This window comes from Euprymna scolopes, chromosome 10 (assembly GCF_053919585.1).
Source record: "Euprymna scolopes isolate OS-2025 chromosome 10, ASM5391958v1, whole genome shotgun sequence".
NCBI lineage: Eukaryota > Metazoa > Mollusca > Cephalopoda > Sepiida > Sepiolidae > Euprymna > Euprymna scolopes.
The window spans coordinates 142298546-142320462 of NC_136491.1; positions in this window are offsets into that span (position 1 = coordinate 142298546).

Consider the following 21917-nt stretch of genomic DNA (forward strand, 5'->3'; position numbering starts at 1 on the left):
AACTGTAACCAAAATTCCCCTCTTCCCTCATTCGTTTTCTTAGTTTTTAATCTATCATTCTGACGTTTCCTCTTAGAGGGTCAGACGATAAGGCCTTAAGGAAAAAAATTTTAATTTCACCTGCCCATTTCTTTGTTTTTTTTGGTATTTAAATTAATTATGTTTCCTCTGAAATTTCTCCTTCCATTCTGTTGTACCAAAAATTTACTTACATATTTTCGAGGTCGGTACAACTCACAATTTATCAAAACGTTAAACAAAGTTATACGTATTAAAAATAAGTTAATCGTTTTGAAGTGTAGGATGGAATTTCTTAAATCTTGCCGCCTAAATCATGTTGCTCCCGGTTATATCTGCCATCGTATTTCTAAAATTAAATGTAGAAATACATTGGCAGTTCAACGTGTTTTCCTACAAGATGAAATCCTGTTTAATTCTGATACATATAATTCGTTACGTAGTAAACACCTTTTTCTTTGGGCCATGGTTTGGAAAGAACTATCTTTCTTTGATAAACTCCGTTTTTCTAGGTTTTTATCCATCGGCGATAATTTTACCCGTATTAAATGTACTTCTTCTTATGATAAATATTTAAAAAATTTAATTACTAAGAAGTTTGGGATTATAACAAATTTGGATAAACATATATTTAATTATTCTTCTCATGTTTTGTCCACTACAGAAGAATTTGTTTTATCTGCTGGCTTACAATTTTGCATTCCTCCCCCTTCTGTTGATAAAATCTCAGTATTTAGTGAAATTGAATTATTGTATACTCAATTAAAACACCATTCGCCTATCTCTACTGATGAATTAACTAGTGTTAAAATTCAGTTGGGCGAATTAGGTCGGAGGTTTTCTGCCATAAATACTAAATCTAGTGATTTTATTTGGCAGAAAAATCATTTTGAAGCTGCAAAATTAATTAGGTCTAATCCCGACATTTACCTTTCTCGCCCGGATAAAGGATCGGCCGTTGTTATACTTAACAAAACGGATTATATCTCCAAAATGTTACAAATCTTGGACGATAAAAGTAAGTTTCTCCGTTTGGGTGATTTATGCCATGATGATACTTTTCGTATGGAAATAAAAATCCAGAAAAGATTTCTTCAACTTCATAAAAGCGGATTTATTTCTAAGGAGATCTATGATAGAATCCGACCCATCGGTTCTCAAAGGCCTAGAATGTACGGTTTACCCAAGGTCCATAAACCCAACATTCCTTTGCGACCCATTTTATCTATGTTGGGTTCTGCACAACACGAACTTGGTAAATGGCTAGTTGACCTTCTTAAACCTGTGCTTTCTTTTTATTCGGTTCATTGTATCTCTGATTCTTTTCAATTCGTATCTCAGATACAAAAATTACCTTTATCTAAAAATACCGAGTTCTTGGCTTCCTTTGATATTAATAGTCTTTATACTAATATACCTTTGGATGAAACCATTGGTATTTGTGCTGACTATCTATACCGTGGCCCCTTAAAATCTCCACAATTTCCTGAACGAATTTTTGTTGAACTAATGGAACTTGCTACTAAATCAGTCTCCTTTAGTTTCAACAACATTATGTACCGTCAAATTGATGGGATATCAATGGGTAGCCCTCTTGGTCCTTCGTTAGCCAACATTTTCGTTGGATTTTTGGAAAACGAATTATTTTCCAAAATTATTAAGCCAGCATTCTACACACGCTACGTTGATGATACTTTTGCATGCTTTCCCTCTCGGAGCGAAGCTGAACAGTTTCTTCGTCTTCTTTGCAACCTGCATCCATCTTTACAATTTACTATGGAGGTTGAAGACTGTAGCTCTCTCCCATTCCTCGACGTTCGTGTTTCTAAAGTTGGTACTACGTTTGAGACCTCTGTTTATAGAAAACCTACATTTACAGGGCTCTATCTTAATTGGTTTTCTTTTGCCCCTCAGTCTAGAAAAATAAACCTCATTAGCGCTCTTACGCATCGTGCACTTATGATTTGTTCACCAAACCGTCTTGATACGGAACTTAGTGAAATTACAACTATTTTTCTTAATAATGGATATCCCATTAATATAATAAAATCTACTATTGAACGTAAAATTACTACATTTAATAGCGGTAAACATATTGGTCCATCACGTTGTCCCATTTATCTAAAATTACCATGGTTGGGTCCTGATGGCCTTTATATTGTTAAAAGGATTTCTTCTGTTACTCAACGATGTTTTCCAGCTACTATGCTTAGAGTAGTTTACACAACTCGAACCTTTTTCTCTTCTTTTCGTAAAGATGTTTTGCCAACCATTCAAAAGAACTCTGTTGTTTATAAATTCGTTTGTCAGTGTGGAGCTGACTACGTTGGCAAAACGTCCCAAAGATTAGAAATGAGAATATCCCAACATATCCCTCGGGATATTCGACTACACCAGGTTTCGAGAGCATCCGGGCACTCCCAGGCTCATGAGTCTGCAATCGGCGATCACCTGTTGAGTATAAATAGGTGTGCCGATCAATATTCCGATGGGTGGTTTTCTGTTTTATACAGTGCTAGGTCGAACTATCATCTCAATATCATTGAGGCGTTAGTTATTAACAACTCTCGACCTAGCCTGTGTAGACAAAAGATTCTTAGACATCAGTTGGAGATATTTATTGATTTAAAACCACCTGAACAGTGAAATTTTTTTTTTTTCTCCACTGTTCTTCCAACTGTAACCAAAATTCCCCTCTTCCCTCATTCGTTTTCTTAGTTTTTAATCTATCATTCTGACGTTTCCTCTTAGAGGGTCAGACGATAAGGCCTTAAGGAAAAAAATTTTAATTTCACCTGCCCATTTCTTTGTTTTTTTTGGTATTTAAATTAATTATGTTTCCTCTGAAATTTCTCCTTCCATTCTGTTGTACCAAAAATTTACTTATATATATATATATATATATATATATATATATACATGTATATATATGTATGTTGTATATGTGTCGCTGCGTGTATGCGTGCACATAGTCTACGACGGTAAATATTTAATCGCTCATTACACATTAAACTGTTTTATTTACCACGAGTTGATATAATAGGCCATTTACAACATGGTTTCCATCGGTATCTATGTCATTATTAATGCGATTAAAACATTGTCACCATCTGACCCGAGGAACATCTAATTAAAAATCTATACATGTGCGTCTGTTTCTTCAGAGATGCAATTCCTTGGCAGAATAGTAAATGAAAATGATAAATAAAATAATAGCACATCGGGTAAGATGATGCTTTTAGATAAAGCTTACAAAACTACGCATGTAAAAACATTCAATGAGTATTAGGAAGCATCTGTATAAATGAGAGTTACATTCTTAAATCCATATCTGGCTTTGATCGTGTAGGTGTTGCTATAGTAACACTATTTTCGACGCCTCTTTATGCACCTGTTTACACTCACAGACGATGAAGCAACCTAAACATCTATGGAGGTAAGTTGGGTGAGTTTTGGAAATAGAAAAAGACAGAAAATCCATTATAAGGAAAAATTGCATGAGATAATAAAAAGAGAGGAGCATAAGATTTTTCCAAGTTTGCACAATAAAATCACCACAAAGAAAGAATTGTACTTATAAGAAAATGTACACTTAAAGTAACCTATTGATTGTTATATAATTTTCTGTATTCTATATATATATATATATATATATATATATATATATATATATATATATATATATATATATATATATGCAGTCATCGAATGACTATTTAAATGGACACCCACCACCACGTTTATAGTGCTCAAATCGCCTGTCTGTAAACAAACAATGAGCTTCGCATTTTTCAGCAAATTATGTATCGGGTCAGATTATTTACGGCAGTGCTCTACCCAAAGAGGGGGGGCGTAAAAGAGTTGAATATCACATTTCAACTCACAAAAGTTATATATATATATATATATATATATATATATATATATATATATATAACTTTTGTGAGTTGAAATGTGATATTCAACTCATTGTAGTTTATATATATATATATATATATATATATATATATAAATATGTATATATATATATATATATATATGTATATATATATATTTAATATTACGGCATAATCGGCATATATATATACATATATATATATATATATATATATATATATATATATATATATATATATATATGCCGATTATGCCGTAATATTTAATATATATACACTTGTGCCCGATATAATTCATACCCCTCGGATCTTTGAGATTTCTATAAGAATATTGCTCAAACCAGAAGGTAGACAATATTAAAGGGATTTCAAACAATAAATCAAGCATAAGCATTTAATTTAAACTCAACAAATAAATAAATTATGCAAGTTTGAAACAGTATACAAAGAAAAACAATAATGGCACTAGTTCAAAATTATTCATACCTCTCTTACTAATAGTCAATAGCATGCCCTTTATTCTTAATAACTGCCTGTAACCGTTTTGGATATTTATCAACAAGGTTTTTACAAGCATCAACACTGATTTTTTACCATTCTTCAATGCAGTAGTTCTCCAAATCCCTCAAATTTCTAGGTTTCCGCTTTTTAACCTTAGTTTTCAATATGTGCCAGATGGTTTTCGATAGGGTTCAGGTCGGGACTCTGGCTAGGCCATTCCAAAATATTAATTTGATTATCCTCAAACCATTTCTTGACTATTTTGGCAGTATGTTTTGGATCATTATCGTGTTGAAGGGCCCAGTTTGGTCCTAAATGGAGCTTCTCCGCATCCTGTCTTATGTTTTTCTGGAGTATCTCCAAATATTGCTCCTTCTTCATGGTTCCATCTATCTTGACCAAACTACCTGGACCACTAGCCGAAAAGGAGCCCCAAAACATTAGGCTACCACCACCATGTTTCACCGTGGGTATGGTGTTCTTTGGGTTGTAAGCTTCTCCTTTCTTCCTCCAAACGTAAGAAGCATCCATATGGCCAAACAATTCAATTTTTGTTTCGTCAGTCCACAAAATACTTGAGAAAACGGACTCTGAAGAATTCACATGGGTCCTAGCAAACTTTAGACGTGCTGCAAGGTGTTTTCCGGTGTGCAATGGAGTCCTTCTTGGTCTTCTTCCTTTCAGACCATTTTAATGCAGAGTCCTTTGCAATGTTTGCCTTGATATTTTTATGCCAGAAGACTCCAGATTTTCTAAAATTTCCTTAGTAGTGGTGGTTGGATTTGCATTAACACTGCTTACAATATCCCTGGTGGCTCTAGCAGACAGTTTCCTTTTCCTTCCTCTACCAATCAAGTTGTTTGTTGTGTGGTGGCTCTGGAATTTTTTGATGATGCTCTGTACTGTTGCTGTAGGGACCTCAAATTTCTTGGAAATTGACTTGTAACCTAAACCATCCTTATGTGAATTCACAATTTTAGTCCTAAGATCATTACTAAGCTCTTTTTTCTTCCCCATTCTAATAATGTTTATTCTTTTATTGGTTTTCAGTTGATACTATTTTAATTTCTGAAAAATGCAAAAAACGAAATGAAATTAATCAAAGGTTGTATAAAAGCATTCAAAATAAGAATCAAACAGGAAACAAACAGTCAGAAACTCGATTAATACTGAAAAAATAAGGGGGTATGATTATTTTTGAACATTGCAGATTTTATAAATAGCTGTATATTTCTTTTATTACAAGTATCCCGAGATTTTAAAATGACGAAAATGATCAGAAGAGGTTTATTAAGAATATGTATCAATATGGACGTAAACAATAAATTCTTACAAAGTTACACCTAATAAACTCAATTTTCAAGGAGGGGTATGAATAATATCGGGCACAAGTGTATATACATATTTATATATATATATATATATATATATATATATATATATATATATATAAACTACATTTAACAAAGTGTAAATTAATGAATGGACTTTAAAAGCGGGCAAATAAAAGATATATCTGCCTTACTTAAATATCCATATATATATATATATATATATATATATATATATATATATATATATATATATATGTGTGTGTGTGTGGGTGTAAGCTCATTGTTGTGTAGTTCCAACGAGACAAAAGTATATGTTAAAAATAGTGTAGCCATCAACAATTGTAGGTTTTTCAGACTTATTTTAATATTTAAAAATATTTTTACAACGCGTTTCAAGCCGTTTTAATCTCTCTTCAGATATTTTTGTATAAAGTTTTTCTTTTTAAGTAAATGTTTACAATGTCTTTTTGGAAAACAGTTTTTATGACAACATTGATTGCGTTTTTCAAAGAGTTCAATCAGTTTGAGCTAAGTCCCTGTAGTGGGCTGGAGGGCGTAGAGTCTATTTGGTTAATATTTTCATATTTTTTATGGTTTTCGTTCTTTTTTGATGGGTGTGTATGTGTATGCCAGCGTGTGCTTATGTGTTAAGGCGAGGGTTTGTGTTGTGTGTGTGAACGTTTTTAGGTCAAGATCTGTGTTTTTATCACATTTGTGTGATTGTGTGTGTGCCTGTGCGTGTGCGCGCATATACGTAGGTGTAAGAAGGAGATAGAGGCAAGATATCTAGAAATGTATAAGGTCGATTTCCAATCTCAACATACATACTTATATACATGTATTCAGTCAGCAAAACACGCCCACACGCACACACCCAATCAAAATGGAAAATAGATGATACATATACATATGCACACATACACATGCACATATACATACATGCATACACATACACACATACTCATATATATATATACATACATGCATATATACACACATACATATATACATACGAAGTCATGTATGCATATATACACACATACACACATATACAGAAATATAAATGCAGGAGCATACATGTACACACACCTACATATACATACATATATACAGAGACGCACACCCCCACAACCCCATATATATATACCCATATACACACACATCCACCCCCACACACGCATCCCACACCACACACATATTGGTCAAAGTTGTGTTAGTCTAGAAAGAGTTCCCGATATTAAATGTGGACAGAATAGTGTATGTTGTTTTTAATTGTTCGTTTAGGTAAGGGGAATTCTATTATATCGTATATTAGGCGCGTACCCGTGAATATGTGCGCCTGCTTTATCGTGCGTTTCTTGATTTGTGTGTAATGGTGCACATTTGCATAAGCATGCCTGTGCGTAAGGGTGTTGTGTGTCTCACCTATTTATGTGTATTGTTTTTGGGATATGCTCAAAGCGGGGTTGAACTTTGTTATGAAGTTATTTTCTTGTGTTAGTAAGTAGACGTAGTTGTCAGTTTGGACGATGGCACTTATCTCGATTTTGCCTCGACTGCATACATGCATGAGTTGTGACACATACAGGTGGCTATTTTCTGCGATTTTAATGTTGGATCGATGTAAGTTTACACTCTTATTATTGTTATTAGTACACTACTCTGACCACATTTAATAAAAGACAATTTTTCTAGAATAAGGCAAATTAAACCAATATGTGAGCGTGGGTGTATGTGGTGGGCGTGTGTGTATATATGTGGATATATATTGGTGCGTGCGTGTGAGTATGTATATGTGAGAGTGTGTATGTATGTATACTCCTGCATTTATATTTATGTATATATGTGTATATATATGGGTATATGTGTATGTGTTCAGTAATGTATGTCTATATATATGCATATATGTATGCATATATATGTGTGTATATGTATGTATGTATGTATATGTGTGTATGCATCATCTATTTCCCATTTTGTTTGTGGGTGTACGTGTGTTTGTGTTTAGGTGACTGAATACATGTATGTATGTTGAGATTGCGAATCGACCTTTTCCCTAACAAGATATCCTGCCTCTATCTCCGTCTAACACGCAGGGACATGAGCGCACACACACTTGCGCATACACACAAGATCACATATGTGAAAAATCACATATCTTATCCCACACACATTCACAAAATCAACCCCTCCCTTAACACAAAAACACACACTGACACACACGCACATCTTAAAAGAAAGGCAATCTTAAAACCCCATAAAAATATTCACCAAATAGACTCATATCCCCCTCGTTCACTAAAGGGACCTAACTCTGAATGATTGAACTCTTGACCAGCGCCCCAAATATTGCTGACAAAAAGTGTGAGATTGGCATTTCTCTGAAAAACAGACTTAGTGTTGTCGGAGATAAAATATTTTCCAAAAAGACATTCCAAAATCTTACCTAGGAAACTTTATATGACAATATCTGAAAAGAGCTGAACAATGCTGGAAACGCGTTATAAAAATATTTTAAAATATTAAAAATGAAAAAAGTCTAAATAAATCTACAAATGTTGATGGCTACACTCTTTCAAATATATATATATATATATATATATATATATATAATATTCGAAAGTAAACAGCAATAAACATTAATCTGTTGTAGTTAATGAGACATCACCAGGTGACACTGAACTATTAGACACTAAAAGAAAATGTGAGCTCTTCAAAGATTATCATTTGAGAGCTTTCTAATAGCACATGATAAAAATGGTTTGCCTGATAAAGACTCATTGACTTAAACGGATGGATGTTTATAGCGACCAACTGTAAATGTTAATCTTCGAAGAAATAAAAAAAAAATAGTTTGCTCTTGTTATCGAGCACTATCGAACAACCTCGTTTAGTTCACTAGTCTCTACTTTTGTAATATCTGAAGCCTGGATATATATATATATATATATATATATATATATATATATATATATATATATATATATGTATGTATGTTGCATGGAATTGAAATGTCGCTTTCACTCTCTGTCGGCACCAGGAATTAATGATATTATTGGATTTTGTCGGGGATTTATTTAGATCGTTCTCGTGGCCCTTTCATCCTATGTAGTATATACATTTTTTTTTTATAATTTCATATATATTTTATAGATTCACCTTCTTGTTTTACTCTTGTATATCCCTGAGTTTTTGCTCTTTCGTTATATTATAATTCGTTTTGTTGGGTCTTTCTGTGTTACGCCAGCAATTATATCCTAATGAGTTTATTGGCAAAATGGGGCGCTAGTGTTTTTGCAAGTATTATATTTAAAGTGCTATATAAGTTTTGTGAATATAATAACCACCCACACTCACACACACACCCACATATATGTGTGTATATATATATATATATATATAGAGAGAGAGAGAGACACACACACGCACACATTAAAATTTTATCAAAAATGTGCAATAAAGTATACGACTAGAGAAAAACTCATCCACACTAACCACTTTTCTCTTTCTTAAACATGATATACGTTATCTAGACGTATGATTACGTAGCATTATGCTCGGTTTATCTTTGGTTGGTTTGTTGGTTGGTTGGTTGGTTGTTTTGTTTTACTGCATATAAACCCTTTTCAGGTTATTTAATGCCGAATCTGGTGATTTTGAAGAACGGTTTTTTAATATAGTATATTTGTTTTGTTTTTTTAAGTCGTATTCTATTACACCCATAGTTGCGACCCTAACAAGTACTACCACTCTGGGTCAGAGTGGACTGGGGAGCAATGGCAATTAAAGGGTGGCTCCACACTCACTAATACCTGCAAGCTTGGGCCTCAGCATTGGATATAGTTTATCCAGGACCGGTTTATCTTTGTATAATGATAATAAGAATTATTTATGCAAAATAATTTCCTTAGAAATATTTAATGCATCTTTCCTGAGACGTGTGGTTTACTAATTCAAGATACATTTTTTCGTGTATTTATTATTATTAATGTAAGTCTCTTCTTACTGATTAAAGGTATGACTGCGTGGGCCATGTTCTTAGCGTCTGCATGAGAATATTAAAAAAAGCAAAGGAAAAGTTAAATGAGATGATTTCTAAAATTACGTCAGAGAAAAATTGGGCAATCTTCAAAGTAAGGTATATTCGAAATAAAGACATAATATGGACGATTAAGAATAGATTTGAACGCAGACAAATGAGAGAATACACTTGGATTTCCAGTCGAGTGATTTGGAATCTCCTTAACAATCACTGAAGCGAGGATTGGAACAAATGAAATTCTTTTGACATTTCGGTTGACCTATAGAAGTGACAGCGACGCCAAATGAAGATATTTTGCATTTCCAGCGTTGTTATTATTTTACAAATGTCATGGCATTTTGCGACATACCGCACCAATACGAATGATTGGATTAGATAGAGAGATAAAAACAGATAGAGACATTAGGTAAATGTACAAAATACGTTAGAAATTGCGCACACACATATACTACACACGAACGCATACAGGCAGGTATATATATATATATATATATATATATATATATATATAAATATATATATATATATATACATATATGGGGGTATGTGTGTGGGTGGGTGGGTAGGTGTTAGTTTATATTAGTATAAAAAAATTCAATTTTATGAATGTTAATTTCATAAACTTTTGCAGTTTTACTTATATTTGAATGAATTGAATGTTTATTTCAATAATGACAAGGGAATAATCAATTGGTGTACGGAGCCTATATATATATATATATATATATATATATATATATATATATATATATATATATATATACATATATATATAATTTTACTCTATATAAAAAAAATCTCGCATTGTTCTTGGCTTTAATTTCACCTTATATATATATATATATATATATATATATATATATATATATATATATAATTATTTCAACATGCGAACCAACGTCAAAGCTCAAAAGAGCCAAGAAAACGGAAGTCCAAGACACGAGTTTCGCCCTACTGGTTAGACGTCGCCTTGGGTTAAGATGCTTTAACACCTCCTTTCTTGTTTGATATGAGGAAGGTTCTGTTCACAGTCGGATCTTTGCCACGGGTTGGTTGATCTGTGTAAGTTAATAGGAATTATTGTGTGTGTCGCGTGTTCCCTCAGTTGTTAGAGGCTCGCGTTTCAAATCTCGGATCCGGATGTGTCTAATTGATGGATTCAAATGAGTGCGAAACTCGACGAATCTTGGACTCCCGGTTTGTTGGCTTTCTTGGCTCTTCTGGGCTGCGACGTTGTTTCGGCTGTGGAAATAACGATATATATTTTCTCACACTTTCTGAACATTATACATATATATATATATATATATATATGCATATATATATACATCTATTATAAAAATTGCAATGTTAATCATTATATACATGCATATAACACTCTATTATCATTATATATGTATATATATATATATATATATATATATATATATATATATATATATAACTATCTGCTAGTTTGTTCCGTACAGCTTATCTAAAAACCACTTCACCAATTACCTTGAAATTCATAATATTTTGATAGAATACGTCGTTTTGTATACTTAATATAAGAAATATTAAAATGTAAAGCAAAACTATTTTGGGTAAGCCGAATTTTCCGGAGCACAGCTCAGGGATAATGAACGCAAATGTTGCTAATTTAGCGTTTTATTTGTTTTTTTTTCTTGTGGATCTGGTGATTTTGTTTGGAATCCAGTGGATAAATTATTTATCTAGCGGGTTTTCCTGGAAAATCGGAAGTTTTTTTTTTTGTTTTTTTTTTTTTTGATAGTCAGGGTTCGGGAACCTTGGATTAACCACTAAGGAGGTTGTCCTATCAGCAGGCGCAAGGTCTGGGGCTGCTGTGTTGTCATTTTGTGAATGTAATCTGGACCATGCGGTAGTCTCTGGTGGGGTCTCTCGATGCCATACTAGTGGGTAATTGTAACAGCTTTACCTTATCATGTGCTACAAAAAAATTGTTCGTTACTTTTCTCTCTTTGTTTCCACTCTCTGTCCTGCGCTAAGCAGGTCTGACGACCTAGTTCACAAACTCCAAAATTCCATCATGACAAGTTTCAAGAAAAAATACACGATTAAACCCGGATCTGAAACTTCCAATGTAGATATCTTAACTGTAGTTTCTGAACATATATACCGTTCATTGGATAAAACAGGGGAGGGTAGAGCGGTGGCCCTCGATATATCTAAGGCTTTTGACAGGGTATGGCACGATGGTCTTCTAAGGAAAATTAGATCATATGGAATCACTGGAAGAATTAATAATGTAATTAAATCCTTCTTAAGTAATAGAAAAATCAAAGTTGTCCTCGACGGTCGTACATCCAAACAATACGACATAAATGCGGGAGTACCTCAGGGGTCTATCCTTGGACCTCTATTATTCCTGATATTCATAAACGACCTCCCTGATAAAATTGTTTCGGAGATGGGTATATTTGCCGATGACACCACTCTCTATAACAGATATGAGGGGAAAACAAATGACCACACATCCAAGGAAATGACCGAAACACTAGAAGATGCCTTCCAATCTGTAATTGAATGGGGACAAAAATGGATGGTCACATTCAATGCTGCTAAAACTAAGCTTGTTTCCATCAATAACTACAAGAAACCGTCTCCACCACCAATAGCAATGGTCAAGAACACATTACCTGAAAGTACTTCTTTTAAACTCCTCGGCCTAACGTTTACAAGGAATATGAACTGGAATAGATACATTGAGAGCATTGCCAAGGCTGCTGCGAGGAAGGTTGGCTCCCTCTACACTGCTAGAAAACTACTTACGCCTGCCAGTATCCTATACCTCTATAAGGCAACCATTCGCCCATGTATGGAGTACTGTTGTCACATCTGGGCTGGGGCATCTGCTGCTTATCTCTCGCTCCTGGACAGGGTTCAAAAAAGTCCCATCGACGAGATGTTGCATCCCTCTGCCTGTTCTATAAATACTTCAATGGTGAATGCTCTGATGAACTGCAAACACTTGTACCTCCCCGACGTAACTACCCGCGACAAACCCGACAAGCTACTAAGTCTCATCCCTTTACAGTAGAGATCCCTAGGTGCAAGAAAGCCTTTTACTCCAATAGTTTCTTCCCCAGAACTGCGGGTCTTTGGAACTCCCTTCCGGGATTCTGCTTTCCCAACTGCAACGATATGCAGAAGTTCAAGTGTAATGTCAACAAACATCTTTCTACTCATCTCCCTTCATAATGCCCCCGCTAATTAAGTCCCTGATAGTAGCCCCCTGCTTCAAAGTGGAACGGTGCCTTGTTTGGGGTAGAAATTGAATAACAAAAGACCCCCACTACCATGTCTCCTTCTTCAACATCAGGGGTCTACGTTCTAACCTTCCAGAGGTTGAAGCCCAATTACAGGAGACTAAACCAGACCTTTTATTCTAAAGCGAAACTGGAATTGGACAGACTATTTCCCTAAATGAGTTCGTAATTAAAGGATACTCTAACCTAACATCCAAATCTGACCCCCAAGATAGCCATGGGCATGGAATATGTGCCTATATAAAAGATGGATTTCCCTGTGGTAGGGACTTCTCCAGAGAAGATCCTAACTTACCCTATATGTGCTTCCGAGTAGCACTAGCTCACACTACGGCATTTATATTTACTCTCTATCGCCCCCATAACAGCGGAGTTACTATCTTTAAAAGCATATCTGAGAAAATTGACCAAGTTCTATCAGAATATCCTTCAGCTAACATTCACGTATGTGGAGACTTCACTGTTAACAATGTGGAATGGTTTACCCACTCAAACAAGACCGATGATGAGGGGAGATTCTGTCATGATTCTCCATCGCTTATGACCTCACGCAGATTATTCACGAACCCACCCGTGTGCCCGACAATGACGGCCAGTATGCAAGTTTCCTAGACCTTTTTCTCACAACTTGCCCTGAACTATGTTCAGTTTCTGTTCTGTCTCCTCTTGGATCTTCCGACCACTCAGTGGTATCAAATAAGATAAAAATGAAATGTAATAAGTCCTCAGACGTACCTCTCCATCGTAAAGTATATCGATACACTGTGGCTGACTGGGATAGTTTCCGTACATTCATATCGGATCCTCCTGTGCGTTCCATGTTTTAAAAGGATGTGTCGTCTATAGTATCATACCTGACAGAATGGTTAATTGTAGGTATAGAAAATTTCATACTCTCGAAAAACTTTCAGCAAAAACATAACAGCCAGCCATGGTTTTCTCCAGAATGTGCTGCTGGTATTGCGCACAGAAATCAATTTTTCCTATGCTTCCAACGTAATAGATGTATGGAAACTAAAGCCGCTTTCAGGACTGCCAGCAACCATTCTAAGAAAGTAATAAAGAACGCAAGAAAGTTTTATGCTCTGTATGTTTATCCAAAGTAGCTGAGCAGCGGCTTGGTTCCCACCAGTTTTGGCAAATTGCAAACAGAATCCTGAACAGAAGCGTGTGCTCTATCCCAACTATCATCAATGGACCTGAGGTAATCTCGTCAGCATCAGACAACGCCAAACTCTGTGCCAAAAACTTTGCAGTCAATTCTACCCTTTGCGGCCAAGACCGCCAACCCCCAATATTTCCTCCTGTATCAGAAAACACACTATGTGATATACAAATATCTGTGTTTTATGTTGCGAAGCTAATCAAAAACCTTGACTTCAGTAAAGCAACCGGCCCTGACGGTATTCCAATTATAGTACTCAAAAACATTCAACCAGAACTAGCACCCATACTGACAACACTGTTTAAACGTTGTCTTAAGAAGAATTGCTTCCCATCACCCTGGAAAATCTCATCAGTATGCCCTGCATTTAAGAATTCAGGTGATCGTTCATCCCCCTCTCAGTATAGGCCAATAAGTCTCCTGTGCGTCATGAGTAAGTTGCTGGAATCTGTGTTAATAAAGAAGTAATCAATCATCTCAGCAAAAATAACCTTCTTAGTGACACATAATATGGTTTCCCTTCTGCTAGATCTACAGCAGGTTTGCTTACAGTATATCTCATAGGATTAGCGAATCTCTCGACAGAGGCAACCTTTCGAGGGCAATTGCTATGGACATATCGAAGGCATTTGATAGGGCATGGCATAAAAGTTTACTCCACAAGATGTCTTCTCAACTATCAAATCATTTCTCTCTGATAGGTTTATAAGAGTAGTAGTTGATGGGCAAAAATCAGAAGCTCACAGTATAAATGCTGGAGTCCCTCAGTGGTCAATCCTGGGCCCAACTCTTTTCCTGATCTACATAAACGATCTTCCAAATCACACGCTTACATCATTCGTAGATATTTTTTGCTGACGACACAACCATCTATGGTAGGACATATAAGACAGTAAACGACCAAGTTCTCTCCGATTCTCTCTCCTCTGATCTTGATCACGTTGTACAATGGTGAAAGGAGTGGCTGGTTACTTTTAATACATCTACAACCAAGCTTCTATCTTTACATCATAAACGTTCTGGCATCAATTAAAATGAATGGCTCTCGTCTTGGGGAGGCCCTAAGTTTTGACAGGCTTCTGGACTTGACCTGTACTCATGATCTGAAATGGAATACGTACATCAAATCTGTTTCCAAGGCCGCTGGAAAATGGTCGGATCCTTCTATCGATCCAGTACATATCTCACTGCTGATGCAATTCTCTATCTGTATAAGAGCCATACACGTCCAAGGATGGAATACTCTTGCCACATATGGGCAGGAGCTGCTAGAAAATACTTTTCCTGCCTTGATAGAGTTCAAAATAGACTTCGTGGCCTGGTGGGAGATGTCCTTTTCTCTTCGCTGCAACCTCTATCTCACAGAAGAGATGTTGCGAGTTGGTTTCTGCTTTATCGTTATTTTCATGGAAAGCGTTCGACTGAGCTTCAATCTATGGTCCCCCCTCGCTAAACTTTAACAAGAAACACTAGACTAGCTGAAAACATTATCAATAATTTTCCCCACTCTTTATCTGTACCTAAACCTAAACATAGATTCCACGATCAAAGCTTCTTTCCTATAACTGCACGCATGCGGAATTGTCTTCCGTTTTCCTGCTTTTCAGCTGTCTATAATATGGTTGTCTTTAAGTCCAACGTGGACAAGTTTCTGATGAGCCATTCCACTTAAGTTAACAAATTTACCGAACTTCCATTACTATCAATTACTATATTGCCCTTTTGACTACTCTACACGCTTTAACTCTTATCCTTGAGTGGCCTATCGGCCGTTATAAGTGGTGACGCCTATGTAAAAAAAAAGGTTCATTAAATGAGTTTTGTCTTTCTGTTACTGTTTTTTTATGGACATAAGAGGCAGATTTTTCTAACATATTTATAATTTTTGTTAGCGATATTTTTTTGTGGGGGTTACTTTAAATTATTAACTTTACTACCAATTTCTTATGATGGAATTAAACGATATATATTCTATGAATTTTTTCTAATATTTTTTTGTAAACTATATTTCAGTATCTGTACCAGATTTAATTTGTTATTTTACTAAATATTTATACTCTCTCTCTCTCTCTTTCATAAACGTCCATTTATTTTCACTAGATCATTTAAAAAAATGGAAAAAAACGACATACATTGTAATGTAAAATTTTTAGGGATATCGTGCCCATTTTGGTCTACATTTATATCACATATTTACTTCTATTTTACTTCATAATTTTATAATTTGGAAACTCACGTTTACTGATTATTATAAATTTGCTACTTATTTTGTTATTGTATGAAAAGATTGTACATTGCAATTTTTAATAAATTTATATAAAATCGTCCTGCATTATGACTTTCTCTCGAGTTTTTAGACTGATGTTTTGGGAACTTAAACGACAAGCCTCTTTAAAAGTTTTCTTTTTATTTTGTTATCGCTTTACTATCGACACGTCACTAATTTTTCACGCAGTAAAAAATAAAAAAAAATTGTTAATATTTTTAAGTGGGACCTCACATGAATGGAAAGAGTATAACAACTGAGTCATACTTTTGTTTTATTTTTCGGTTATCATTTTCGTTACAATGCCCTGTAGAAGATCAAGCTTATGATGACGTACTTGCGTATCAAAAGTATAAAAACTAGTTGCCAGAAAAAAACTTAGGAAAAATAGACATACGCGGAAATCGATAAGGAAAAATAATAATTCAAATCGTGCCAATGATGCAGCATATTGCTTATCAAAGCCTCGAGTGTGCTTAGCAAATAAGGGTTTATGTGTGAACAGCGGAATAAACAGAAATTGTGGAATTTGAGAAGCATTTGATCATCTACGTAACTGATCAACAATGGTTTATTTACTTTAACCTGGGTAAAGATTAAAAGTTGTCTCGAGTGATTGTACCACAAAGAGGCAACTCTAAAAATAGAATTACATTCAGTTTTATGTAGAAAAAGGGGGTAATGAAAACTGCTGGCAGTTATTATAGCTAGGCGTGTTTATTGTCGATGTATAACATAGCATAAAGTTAATGAGAAAATGGAAATGGCCTTTAACCATGTTAACTGTTACTACGGGGAAATCGAGACAACATACCCTCCTGAAGAAGGTTATATATATATATATATATATATATATATATATATATATATATATATATATATATATATATATATATGTGTGTGTGTGTGGGTGTCTGTGTGTGTGTGTATGTGCGTGCAAGATATATTTTCTCACATAAATTTTAATTAATTTACTATGATATTGTTAAATAAGTCGAATGAGTGCGACATTTTTTTTTTAAGTAAATAAGTTTCTAATTACAAATAATCGATTAAAAATGTTTTAAAGTAGGGGTATTTAAAGTGTTTTTATTCTTTTTCTTAAGTAATTTTTCTTTTTTTTTTTTGCTCATGGTCACCCCTTACAAACATATCGCCACTTTGACGTTAGATGCAACTATTTGGGGCCATGTCTATTAAGGATTAACAAAATCTTTGTTTATGTTACATTTAAACTTCCGCATATAAGTACAACAAGGGAAGCAGGCAGCAGGAAGATAATTCCAGACTTTGATGGAAGAAAATGTTAGAATAGAAGCTTTCTGGCATTTAGGAACAACAACAGTGAAGGGGTTAAATCTTAATGCTATGCGGATTTGTCGGGGATACGTACGTCGGGGGGTTCAAGTGAAACGAATTGTTTTTAAACTCACAGAAAAAAAGAAAGAAAATAATGGAAACTAGCTTTTTCTTACCGATTGGACGACTTTTGCTTTGCAAGTATCTTAATGTTTTCTCTTTGCAAGAAGCCATTTCCTTTTTCCAGTACATACATTTTGCAATATGTATTTGTGAAAAAAAATTATTACTGTGACCTAAAATTTCTCTGTTGATAGTCTGCATGATTTTCGTTTTCACGGTAAAACAAGAAAATAAAAAATATATCAACTCTACGAAGGATCGACACCTTATTTACTCTATTACGAGAATACAAGAAAAAAAACGTGAAGGCTCGACTAGATTTTTGCTACGAATAGGAAATCTACTTCCTTTTATTATTCCAAATCATTCTGGACTCAAAATTCGTAATATGATTTTCTTCTCAAGAGAGTTAACGAAAAGTCTCAATTGTCTTCAGTTGTCTGCGGAAAATAAAACATTTTTTCTGTTAAAACCACATGTACATGACTTTTGACATATCATCTCCGGAAAGTCCCATTTTTTCTGTTGATCAGTTATGAAAATCAAGAATTGTCTTGTAGGTCTATTTTTCAAAATGGAACAGCTTTTAAGACAAGAAGTTGAAATGATACGTTTACAAAAAAAGCACACTTTGGAATTACAGAAACAAGGACAAAAGAAATAAGAGAATGAAAAAAAGGCGAAAAGGGAAAACGAAAAAAGAGAGACAGAAATAGAATAATAAATAGAGGAAGGAGATTAACAGATAAGATAAAGAGAAGCGGAAAGAAGAAATAAAGAAGAGGAAATAAACCCATTAAGCAGAAAACACAGGCCAAAAATAAATGGAATTACTAACTAAAGTAATACCGCGAAAACACAAAAACAAGTCAGACCAGCATGTTTTTTTAATAAAAGTTTATCTGATAAGGATTAGAAGCATTTCACTATCGTCATGAAGCTGAGTGGACTTTTCGCTGATTTGCTTACGTATTCAGGATTTATTGTAAGTCATGGAGCAAGCATATAAAGGGTACTCTTTTATTACCTAAATCGGGAGCTGCGGAGCATAATAAGTTCATGGACTACATCATCCACAAACAGACGAGCGAATTGTCCTTCTGATGAGACAGTGAAATCTTTAGTGAAATTATACTTTCCAAAAATCAACTTATTCACTAAAAGATGAAGGTTTATCAACCTTATACGCACAGAAGACCAATACTACACCACGTTTGCTTCAGCCGTAAATAGAAACCATTAGGACTTCGGATTATCCTAATTGACGGCTAATTGTAAACCTAAGACGCTGAACTCAAACGCCGGAGGATACTAAACAGATTGGAAAAAGAACAAAGCATAACCTGTAAACAAGTGACTGTGGAAATGCAGACTCCAATAAAAATGTAGCACTCATTAGAAACGTATAAATTACAAACAGTAAAGCGAAAGCAAAACATAATCCTTCAGAAAAATTCTTCAAGAAGTATGAGTTACCCCGTTATCCCTGCCACGGATATGGATAACTTCAATGGCAGAACGAGTGTCTATACAAGTCCCGGAAATGTGATGATGCAAATGCAACTGACACAAAACCTTATATTGCAGAGAAAGATGGCCCCGCAGGAGCAACTTGAAAACACAAGGACACGAGCAAGTGGAGTACGAAAATATACGCAAGTATGCGACGGTGAAAATTGGGGGCAAGAATGCTGGACATCAACTTGACAGTGGTTCAGATTTGCCCATCATAAACAACTTATTATTATTATATTTAGTGCAAAATCGGAAAACTGAGGATGATGAGAACCAGGAAAGTTGCTCGTTCAATAATCTGAAAACGAATAATATTTGAATGGAGGTTACCACTAACGTAAGATTGAAGGAATAAAATAAAATAAAATACTGAATCTCAAGACCTTTGTATTAAAAACACTATTAATATTTGGGGGACGAACTATATAAAACAAATTGAACTCTGAGACTCGTCCATTAGCGAGTTTTGTCAAAAGGCGCGCAACCATACAACAGAAGCTGAAAAATTGCAGAAACACCTGAATGAGTCTTCCCCGACTGTTTTCATTTTTTGGCCAAACAAAGCCGCTGTTAAAAATGGAGACGAAGTTAAAGTTACAAGATAATTCCTCTCCAGGCTCCAAGAAATAAATGTAGCACACTCTTTGCCTCTATACAAAAGATTGATGTAGAAAAATAATCTTTGACACCATTCGACTACGGCGTGAGTTTCGCCTACCGTATATATAAAAAAATCGAAGGATATCAAAGTTTGCGCAGACTTCTCGGCTGGGTTGAATGCAGTACTTAAAGATCATCATTACCCCAACCCAGCCCCCAGAAATATTTTGCGAAATTAAATGTCGGAAAAAATATTCTCAGAAATAGATCTGAGTGAAACGTACTTACAGATAAACGTTGAGGAAGAAAGCTAAACACTTTTGTGGATTATCACTCACAACAGACTATTTAAGGTCAATAGGTTAGCTTTTGGTATCAAAGTCGCACCAGCTATCTTTCAACGGATAATCGCCACGATGTGGAGCGGTTTTGATTTTTCCATTGGATATATGGACGATATGCTGATGAAAAGATAATCTTTAGAGCAGCATAGAAAAAACGGTTTACATGTGTTCGAAATATTAAACGAGTACGCTTTCACATTTAAAGACATCAAATGTGAATTTTTCTTCGATCACAAAATACGTAGGGCATATAATAGATAAAAATGATAAAGGCCCGATCCAGAAATGTGCATGACAATGAAATAAATGCCTGAACCACATGGCATAACAACACTGCAGATTGTTTTTTGCTTTGCTAATTATATGAAGACTCCATTATTGATATGCACACATTGCGTGACATTTAAATGAACTAATTGGGAAGGACAAGGTTGTGAACTGGACCACAGAATACAAGATGGTGTTTGAGAAGCTGTGAAAAGTGCTCAAAACTGAGGTATTTATTATACATTACACCCCAGATTATCGTTGCAAGTGACTCGCGCGCATATGTAATCGGCGCGTGTATCCTGCATAAAATGTATAAAATGTTCGACGGTTCTACGAAACCGAAAGCGCACGCGTTGAGGACCCTATTACTTGCAGAGATGAACTATTCAAAGATAGAGAAGAATACTTAAGAATCAATTTCGCGATAACAAGATTGCAAAAATTTCTCCATGGACGACATTTTAACTGCAAACGAGCCACAAGCCGCCATTATCTATCTTTGGCTCGAAAGATGTTGCCTACACATACTGAAAACAGGCTCCTAAGATAAGGAATCATCTTGATAAAGTAGGCCTTTGATATATATTCATAATTTATATATATATATATATATATATATATATATATATATATATATAATGTGTGTGCATGTGGGTGTATGAGTGGGAATGTGTGTGAGGGCACTTCTCAACATATATCCTCGACGAATGTTTGATATGCACACTTGACATTTGGCATCTACGATGATCAGGGATGTGGAAAACTTTTTAGTTCGTTTTTATCCGGAAAGAAACGTATGGCTAAGAGGTCAAAGTTGAAAAAGTGTTATGCGAGAGTTATTGAAGTGTTATCTATTCGCTAAAATCTTAACGAATCTGCATGTGTAAATAGTTCACATTAGAGACTAGTAATGATATAAATAAGTAGTTTGAAAGCATGTATTTCAAGACTAAATTACGCTTGTCTTAATGTTATCGTACTTAAGTCACTGTGTTTAGGTTTTGTTTTCGATCTTAGCTCGTTTAATATTATTTTGTCAACTTATATCAATGAACAGTAAAGAAAAATACAAATATATGTGTGTGTTTGTGTGTGTGTGTGTAAAAAACTTGAAGTAAAAAAAAGCGTAAAATTAAAAAGAAAGAATGCACTTTAAATTCCCGGAAAGAAAAGAAACTAAATTTAACTTATCGCAGACTAAGCACGTACGTGATCTGACTTCTAAAACGTTGATAATTACAAAAGAGAATTCAATTA